Genomic DNA, 9308 nt, shown 5'->3' with positions numbered 1-9308 from the left:
ACTAATAAGCCAACACCAAATCTCAGTTTCCACCAAAGAAAGAAAACGTAACGAAAGCCAATGCCAACATTCAGTTTCTAGCACCAAAGAAAAAACAACCAAACTGACTAACAAGCCAACACCACATTTCAATTGCTATCACCAAGAAAAAAAAAAACATCATAACAAGCCAACTCCTAATTACAGCTTCTAGCACCAAGAAAAAACAAGCCAACACCAAATCTGTTTCTAGGACCAAAGACTAAAACAGAACACAAGCCAATTCCCTTTTTCGGTTTCTAGCACCGAAGGAAACAAAAAAGAAACCTCACATACAAGCCAATTCCAACTTAGGCTTTCCAGCACCAAGAAAAAAACCAAACCAACTGACTAACAAACCAACGCCAAATCGCCGTTCCTAGCACCAACAACTCAACATTACCCCCATCACCTCAAATCCAGAACCCTCTTTCAAAATCCAACTCCAATGAAAACATTAAAAGTCAACAGGACCCTATGAAATAAAAAACGCAAGCCTACCTGTAAGCTCTGCCACTTCCACGTACGCCAGTATCGCAACCTTGCTCTTGAGGCACCGGCGCTGAAAGAAGAACCCAACTCTGGAGTGCTCCGCTTCACCTGAAGAGACAACACACCACCCCTGTAACACAAACAGCACCAACACAACCAACTCCAGCAGAAAAGGGCTGCCGCAGCCCCGCCGCCGCTGTTTGGGGCGCATCTCTCACCTCTCGCTCCTCCAACTCCCTTCCTCCTGTAGTAGATCCCCAAGATCTGCCACTCTTTCAGGCCTGAAACAAAAGCATACCAGCGCCCAATCCCAGCCGTGAACTCCATCCCGGGGGCAGGGCAAGAAGACAAAACTCACCTCACTCCAGACCTGTAGGAAGACCTCCGTCAACATCCTCTGACCGGCACCTGTTGCAGCCCTCACCCTGCAAAATAAACACCATTACAGAGCCACAGGCATCACAACCGTCCCGCTCCCTTGCTGAAGCCGCCCATCGCCCAGGAAAGCGACCGGAACGGCCCCAGAGGAGCAGACTCTGCAGCCTATTCTGTCGCTCACACGGTGAAGTCATTCTTCCTTCCCTTTGTATAGAGCTTCTGCAGTGCAAGTCCTTCAAAGCTGCTCCCATTGCTCTGCAGATGAGCCCATCTCCATCGGCTAGACTCCTGCACTACAGATATTTGTAGCAGTAGCCATGTTCCCCCGGCGACATCCTCCAGCCTTCTCTCAAAACCAAAACAGTACCAACAACACACAAGGCTACCTTGTTGGTCTGTCGTGATCTCCCCTCAGCAAATCCACCTGAAGTACTCCTTACAAGTTCCTTCTCTTCCTGCTGCTCGATAATGCTATCTAGAAGTTGCTGCATCATCTTCTGGGGGATGGAGTCGAGGTCAACTGGCCTACCTTTGCGCGGGCCATCCTCACCCCTTCCGAAGGCTGCAGCGACACCAGCTATCTTCCAGTTCTCACGCATCTTTCCTACAAGAAAGACCATAGGGAAAGTGATAGACAGCCAGGTGGCAATCGCTTCTACCACAGTACTCTCAGGCGTATCCCATTAGGGCCAGGGATCTGCACACCATTTTACTTATCTCACCTTTGACCAGCTCCTCTGCAATCAACAGGAAGTCACCCTTCCTCAAAGGCTTTCCTCGGGTATCATCAAGGAGCAATCTCAGCAGCAACCACTGGAAAAAAGAAATTAATTGAAAACAAACATTTGGTACCTCCTCTTTCTCACATCCTCCATCACCAGGGCCCCCCCCTCCTTTGTATAGCAGAGGCCCACTGTTCCCTAGTCTCCTTACTGCTGTTGAGAAACAAACAATTTCTGTTAGCCCTGATCCCCCACCCAACGGTGATACTGTTAGTGAGCCATAGCCTTCCTCATCGCATCTTTACCTTCTCCCCTTGAGCTTATTGGCAAGCTCCTCATTCACCCCCACAGATCTCCTGCCATTTCTGCTCGGCTTCTACTCTTTGAAATGCAGATGTAGCAATGCTCCAGTGTCCACAACTGCTCACAGGACCCCTTCTGATGCTCTAGCAGGACATACCTCCGCATAAGTCCTCTGGGAGGACTAAGTTGTCTTCCTGCAAGTCCCACTCTTCATCCTCCACACAACATCCAGAATTCAGTCGTGCTCGAGGCCACCCCTACGCTTCGCTTCCGCAACAGGGAGAGCAAGCTCCAGAGGCGCTCCTCCATCACCCGTGTCAGAACTTTTTACCTTCAACACATTGCAGGAAACCCCTGGAATGATAACCTGCTATCCTTGCTGATATCCCAGCTGACAGCTGGCACAGTGGCTCCAGTTTACTGTGAGGAAAAAAAAAAAAGCCTACAGCTGTGAGGCTACTTTAAGCTGTGTGCAGAAATTGTCATCAACATCCTCATGCTGGTCTGTAACCAGCGCCCCCCTGTAACACACATTTACCTGCTGTTTCAGCCTCACGGGCAACTGCTCTGCTAGTTCTTCATTCCTCAGTAGGCAGGGCTCAATACATCCCTGTTCTCTCACTGGAAAAGCTCAACCACCACCTCGCTGGTCTGACTTCCCTAATAAGAACACAGTTTTATAATAAGAACACAGCCATCCTCGACAGCATGCCTGTCGTGCAAGTTGCCCTGCCGTGTCTCCACAACGGGAGCAACGTGATGCTCCTGGTTTTAGACGTAAAGGGCGGGGAGAGGAATACACTGTCCCACCCTGTCAGCACCTGCTACTGGAAGCGAGAGGGACTGAAGCACCCGCAAAACCCTACTCGGAGGCTGAGGCCGCCCCGGGGCCGGGCTCGGTCTCGGGCAGTCGAGCGGCAGCCCCGTGCCGGCCCTTCTAAAGAGCTACGTGAAAGCGACCCTACACAAACCCCCGAAAGAGAGAACTTACTTAAGGACTCCTAAACTCACCTGTTCGGACTGACGAGAAAATCCGCCGCAGCCCTCGCTCAGCCTGCAAAAAAAGAAAATCTTTCTGCAGCCCTTCGCGTTGCTTCCTGCTCCCGGCAGCACCGAGGCTGCAGGAATGGGGCTGGAAAGAATCCCGCTCGCTCCCATCGAGGACAGCAGGAAAAACTAAAGCGGTGCCCCGAAGAACCTCGTGGGGGCTGAGAGCACCCCGGGGCTGGGCTAGGATAGCAAGGATTCGAGAAACCGAGCGGCAGCTCGTTCTGGGAAAGCGACGGGAGCCGGGCAGCGACGACAAACCGGCTCCGAAGGGAGCCCGGCGGCAGCTCCCACGCCGGCCCCGAAAAGAGCGAGGCGACGGCCCGGCAGAGTCCTGCCGCACACCGGGAACCCGTGACGACTCCCGGGCTCTCCGACTCCACTGTGCCATCGCTATCAGAAGCGCTCACCGGTTCGGGCTGATCTTGACCGCCAAAGGACTCACAGCAGCCTGAAACAAGACAACAAACAGAGAACGTTAAACAGAACCCCACCGTTGCATTGACAAAGCAGATCCCCGCGCTGCTTTTCAACCCCCGTAGCGCCAGCACTTCAGGAAGGAAAGAAACCCACACCGACAGGCACAGGATCCTCAGAAATCGCCCGGTAGCTCCCCGCAGCCTCCGGCGGAGCTTAAAAGGCGTCGGAGGGGGGCCGTGCCCTGGGCTCCCGACGAGCCGCAGCTGCGCCCGGGCGGCCGCGGCCCCGGCACCTGGGAGTCGCAGCCGGGCCTCGTTACGGCCCTGACAGGTAGACACGTGGACTCTAAATGTGAATTCAGGGCTTACATTACACTTTACGCTGGAGTTTGTAACGTGCTTATCCTCCTCACCTCGCTGTGGGATTCGTCAGTTAAGTTAAACATTTGTGCCTAATTCAAAGGGGTCACTTCGCGTCTGACACAAATGGAGCGATAGAAATAGATAGAGAATCACCCCTCCCAAGAACGTCCCCGGCCTTAAAGGTTTCCAGAGGCCCCCGCTGCGTGCCGTCTCGGCTTTGCTTTCCCTCGCCCCTCAAACGTGAAAGGTTTCCTTTCCTTCACTCCTGTCCAAAGCCGTGAAGGGTACTTGAGTCCAGTGAGAAAAGAATGAAGAGATTAGAGAAAAGGCAAATGGAGTGCTCACAGAGATAAGTTGGATCATTTGATTTTGAATAACGCAGCGTAAGGAAAAGTTCTCTGGCCACTTACTCGAGTGCTTTCTAAGATGCGTGCCTTTTGAGACTAGGTGTCGGTGAGGTTTCTTTAGCAATCCCTTCTTTTTTACTCTTGTCATTAAATAATAGCTTAATTACCATTGTATACTCGCTGTCCTAACTGCTCTGGAAACAAATGAGACCTCTTCTTGGGGTATTTTTTGTTGTTTTTTTTTTTCCTTCTCATTTCATCCTTTCTGTCCGAATTCCTTGGTTGTCGAATAATAGAATTTTGTGCTATGAAAAGGTCTGTCCCCTGTTAATTTGCCATTGTCCCTTTGTGTTCTGCTTTCTCCTGCGCATAACGGAATATCACCCGCACAAGGGGAAGGTTTTATGGAATTGTGCGGGGTGTGCTTTACTTGACGGTCATGTGTTCTGTAGGGTTTTTAATTAAATCCACAGAACTCCCTCCTCTGGGGTGCGTAACGGTTTCTTGAATTATGCCCTTCTATTTTTGACGGTTTTCCTCATCTTAACACTTGAAGTCATTGTCATTTCCGTGACAGCGAATGTGTGTTTGTTACTCAGCAATCCTCTATTGTCTACAGGTTTTACTGATGTGCAAAATAGAAATGGACTACGGAGGGCATAGTACAGGCCGATAAAGTATTTCAGAGAAATGTCCAAGTGAGTGATCTAAATACAGATCCATTTTTCATCACGTCTTACAATTCAAATAGGCATTAATGACAGATCCCTGGCCTAGTTCATTCGTAACTTCAAGGTAGGTTAACATCATCAATGCGTAGTGGTTCCCTAAAAGTCCAGGAATCAGTCCCGTGTGAGCCCTGTGAGCCCGATTCCTTGATCTTTGAGGTCAACAGGATAGTTTTCTTGGAGTTCAGCACGAAGGAGAGCAATTAGTGATCTCACTCTAAGCAGCTCCTGAGTGAAACAAATAAAGAGATACATCTCTAAAATTTCAGCGTGGCTAGTTGGAATGATGAAACACTTCTGGCAAAACCTGGACTTTTTAATTTATGCTCTGCTGTGAGGGAAAACGGTACGGGAGGTTCGGGGAAGTAATTTCAGGTAGTGTGAAGGCATCATAGTGTGTGGAGAAACAACATCGGTGCCTCCTTAGCGGGGTTTTTGGCTCCAAAAGTTAGAGCTGCCAGCTCTGATTTTGGCTGTTTGAAAGGCTTCTGTCACCTGTAGAATTCTCTTGCGTCTCGAATGCCTGAGCAAACTTCTAAGCAAATTTTTTCCCCCCACTGTTTCTAATCATTGCAGTAATTCTTTGTTAAAGTAACACTAGGTAAAACATCACCGAGCGTGATTCCTCTGAATCAGCCGTGGCATCTTATAGCCAGTTTTATACTTCAGAAAGACAAAGGCAGTTTATAAGCAAATGGGAATTCCTTCGCAGGGATGCGTGTGTGTTTTTAAGCATTGTTTGCCTACAACTCTGTCTTGCTAAAAAAAAAAAAAAAATTGTATGTGTTTTTGCATGAAGAAAATAGTGGAAAAATGAGTTGCGGTGTATCAACCCACTCTTGTTTTCAATTTCTGTAAAATATCGAAAGAAAATTTAGAGGGCATAATTTAGACCCAACAGATCCTTTTTATGCACATAAGACAATTTACAAAGTTTACACTGATATACTTTATTAAGTTTACACTGATTCAACTTAAAACAAATTACAGATCGTCTGGAGTTCTGCAGCGGAACGACTCGTGCATTCGAGACTTCTCACTTCAAGAGCAGTTCAATAAAATACACCGTTTGGCAGCACATTGACCATCCATGGAACTGAAGCATGAACTTCTTAACTCCTGGTGCGCTATATGCTGTTATGATGCGGGACACCGATAACCAAAAATCATACAACCGTGACAAATGATGATACACTTGGGTTCAGGTTATGCTCTGAGAGGAAAAGCGTTCCAAAGGTAAGTGCAGACTTCACGTGCGTGTACCTGACACTGCAGTACTGAAAACTGGCTCAGCCGCCGTGTAATCACACATTGCCTTCGCTACGCTTGTTTTGCTTTAAAGCTGCCTACTATAGAACCAGTTGCCCGGTTTTGAGAGGGCTAAGCGGTGTTAGCGTTTCAATCCAAAGTGGAACAATTGGATGCTTGTACACCTGAGACCCCTCAGGACTTGATTCTACAGCTGTTTCCAATTCAGACTGGAATGCACAATAGCTGTATCTGGCTTGGTCCAAGCTGCTCACTCTGGAATTTTTTTTGGTATTATTCTGTTCTGACCTAGGGTAGGTGCTCTCACTCGCTGCCCAGAGGTGTTAACAGGTTCTAGGAAAACTCTTGGTAAAAGTAGTCTTAGATCAGACGTGGTTTTGTTTTCATTTGGTCCCTTACTTGAGCCGCTTGTCTGAAACCCAGTTGTTCTGCTACGAGCTTCGTTTTGGTTGCTAGAAGGCTATCGGAGCGGGTAGCTTCTTATACGCGAATGTGGGTTGCCCTCTAGTGACCGAAAAAGCTTACTTAGCGCGGCACCGTGAGAACTGCATCAGTATGAATGGTAACAGGTAAAAAATACTGAAGCGTAGGACTTCAGTATGTGAAATTCTGGTCGGTTTGCAGGGAATATGTGAATGTTGTCCAGAGGGGAGCCACGATGATCGGGGGATGGGAGCACCTCCCCTATGAAGACAGGCTGAGAGAGCTGGGCTTGTTTAGAGAAAAGAAGGCTGCGGGGTGACCTCATTACAGCCTTCCAGTACCTGAAGGCAGCCTACAAACAGGAGGGAAATCAACTCTTTGAAAGGGTAGGCAACAGGACAAGGGGAAATGGCTTTAAGTTCAGGGAGGGGAGATTTAGGTTGGATGTCAGGGGAAAATTCTTTACTATGAGAGTGGTGAGGTGCTGGAACAGGCTGCCCAGAGAGGCTGTGGATGCCCCATGCCTGGAGGTGTTCAAAGCCAGGTCGGATGGGGCCCTGGGCAGCCTGGTCTGGTATTAAATGGGGAGGTTGGTGGCCCTGCGTGTGACAGGGGGGTTGGAGATTCATGATCTTTGAGGTCCCCTCCAACCCTGGCCAGTCTGTGATTCTGTGCTTCTGTAGTTCCATGGGTTGCCACATTATAAATTAGTTATAACAGTCCTGGAGCGTGGCTGTCTTTAAGTGCAAACATAACAAATGCACTTCAACTTAGGTCATTACTTGCTTTACTAAATTCAGATTGATTGAAAGTATGTGAAGTGTATCAACGTGGTTTCCTAGAATCTGAAATCTATGGCTGAGCGATGGTGGATCCAGTTCAGAACCTGGGTGACTTCTTCAGCTGCAGTATGCAGAAAGTGGTAGGTATGTGCCCGAGTACAGCCCAGAGAATGGGGGATTGATTGACTCCCCCTCTTCTTGTACAGTTTCAAGGCCCTGGTACGTACAGACAGATATTAAGTCCAGAGCATTCGGTAGTTGCAGTAACCCTTCTGTATTACTGCTAGAAAGAAACAGGCTCTTTTAGAACACATTTACCTGACCTACTTCAGAAAGCTGCATTACAAATTAATCTTATCACCATGTATTTTTGCCATCAGTTTTAGAAGACATATTTGGCAACACAGCATCTTCCAGTTTACAGTATGTGTGCATTACGGGTATCTGGGCTTTGTTTTCCTGAAAGTGATAGCAGGCCTTGAATGGTGCGTTCACACCATCTACACGGCTCGAGCAAAGGAGAACACACACATACAATGGCAAAAGAAGTCTCAATTATCACAAGTTGTTCTCTACTACCATTAGAATTAGCACCTTTCGCCCTTAAATGCAGCAGCAGAACCAACCCAGACGCCCCGGTCCTGATGCACGACAACGGAGTGGACAAAAGAAGGGGCACAAACATTCAGAACTGCACTGGACCATTCCCACAGAGCTGTCAACACGCGGAAAGACAAGCTCTCCAAACTGGCACACTGTATGTAACAAGCCAGTTCTGGAAAGCACGAGGAGGAACTCTGCAAACAGTATTTTATTTACTATCGGGGGTTTGACAGCATTGCTGTTTCTGCTGTGCACTGCAGTCGAAACGTTTCTTTTATTGACACGCAGGAAACCTCCACTGCTTCAGATTGCAAGGCACCTGTCAGCTACAGCAGCGCTGTCAGTACAGAATTCCAGCCAGTTGCTAGGCTGCTTGTCTTTTAGGATGTGATTTCATCTGGAAGCAGGCTCTGAAATGTGGCTCTCGGCTCACCCTGTTACACAAACGATTGGCTGCGCTCTGGTTCAGGTGTTGGCTCACGTACTGCTTCTAATCAGCAGCTATTTCTGAGAATATTGAATTCATTTATTGGTGAGTGACTTACTTATAGAATTCAAAGCAGAGTGTTTTGAACAGAAGAAGCTGTTGTTTTTAAAAAAACAAACAAACAAACAAACAAACACCCTACAATATTGTTGCTTTTTTAATGTTTGGAATATGCTGCTGGAAATGTGTCTTCTATCAGTCACGGAAGCTTGGTGCTTGGAGAGATACTTCTTTTACTCAGTATAAAATACTTAGGTATCATACATCTAACTATTTTGCTTTAAAAAAAAAAAGAAATTCCAGTGAGGAGGGTCATACAAGTTTTATAACGAAAACCAAGGGGTAAGCTTTTCTTTTCCATGAAGGATAGCAATGGGTTTGTCTCATTTCACGAAGAACTTTGGGCCTACGGACAGCGGTGAGACTCCTATGGGAAAAGGCTGTAAAACTACAGTTGTTATAAGGAGAATGTTAAACAAGAATTAGAACTGTCTTGTTAATGTCTCACTAGAAAAATAATGTATTAGTTTTCACAGACTGGCAGAAAGAGTTTTCAAACACAAATGTGATTTTTTTTGTTTTAAAACAATATTACCGCTTTCCTGTGTTATACAGTAATTCCTTACTTCCCTTTGCAGGAATCCTTGTGAATCCTTGTGCTTGGCCAGCTACCCAGCGCTTCCACAGCAAACATTTTGTTTAACTTCTACCTGAAAGAAAGCTGATGCTATGGAGCTTCAGTTTGGGAAGATAAGGTTTGGTTTGTTTCATTTGCCGTGGCGGCACTTGGGATGTGCTAGCACAAAGCAATTGCTGCTGAGCTATTTGATACATCTTTTCTCTGCACTTCCACTGAAAGTTTTTTTATTTTGGCTACTCGTAAACAATTACGGTTACTTGGTTTGGAGTTGTGGCTTTTGGTGCTGG

At 47.3% G+C, this 9308-nt stretch overlaps 3 long non-coding RNA genes across 5 annotated transcripts in view; 1 reads left to right on the top strand and 2 right to left on the bottom strand.

The window, feature by feature from the left end:
- LOC122179571 overlaps positions 1 to 1397 on the bottom strand; it is a 3481-nt gene extending 2084 nt beyond the window's left edge. For both annotated transcript variants that reach the window (XR_006178749.1, XR_006178748.1), the window contains exons 1-3: positions 869 to 1397; positions 729 to 791; positions 520 to 618 (exon numbers count right to left, since the gene is read on the bottom strand). This is a non-coding gene — a long non-coding RNA (uncharacterized LOC122179571). The remainder of the gene's footprint in view (positions 1 to 519; positions 619 to 728; positions 792 to 868) is intronic.
- LOC122179572 overlaps positions 1 to 4875 on the top strand; it is a 29568-nt gene extending 24693 nt beyond the window's left edge. For both annotated transcript variants that reach the window (XR_006178750.1, XR_006178751.1), the window contains one exon: positions 4709 to 4875. This is a non-coding gene — a long non-coding RNA (uncharacterized LOC122179572). The remainder of the gene's footprint in view (positions 1 to 4708) is intronic.
- Positions 1408 to 2212, bottom strand: LOC122179573. Its single transcript, XR_006178752.1, has 3 exons — positions 2071 to 2212; positions 1611 to 1701; positions 1408 to 1492 (listed from the first exon to the last, which is right to left on the bottom strand). It is a non-coding gene; the product is annotated as an uncharacterized LOC122179573 (long non-coding RNA).
- Positions 4876 to 9308: the final 4433 nt, after the last annotated feature.

This window comes from Lagopus leucura, unplaced genomic scaffold (genome assembly GCF_019238085.1).
Source record: "Lagopus leucura isolate 7727_CA_CO unplaced genomic scaffold, USGS_WTPT01 Super-Scaffold_100004, whole genome shotgun sequence".
NCBI lineage: Eukaryota > Metazoa > Chordata > Aves > Galliformes > Phasianidae > Lagopus > Lagopus leucura.
The sequence above is the reverse complement of the archived record's forward strand: the minus strand, read 5'-3'. Positions and strand labels throughout refer to the sequence as shown.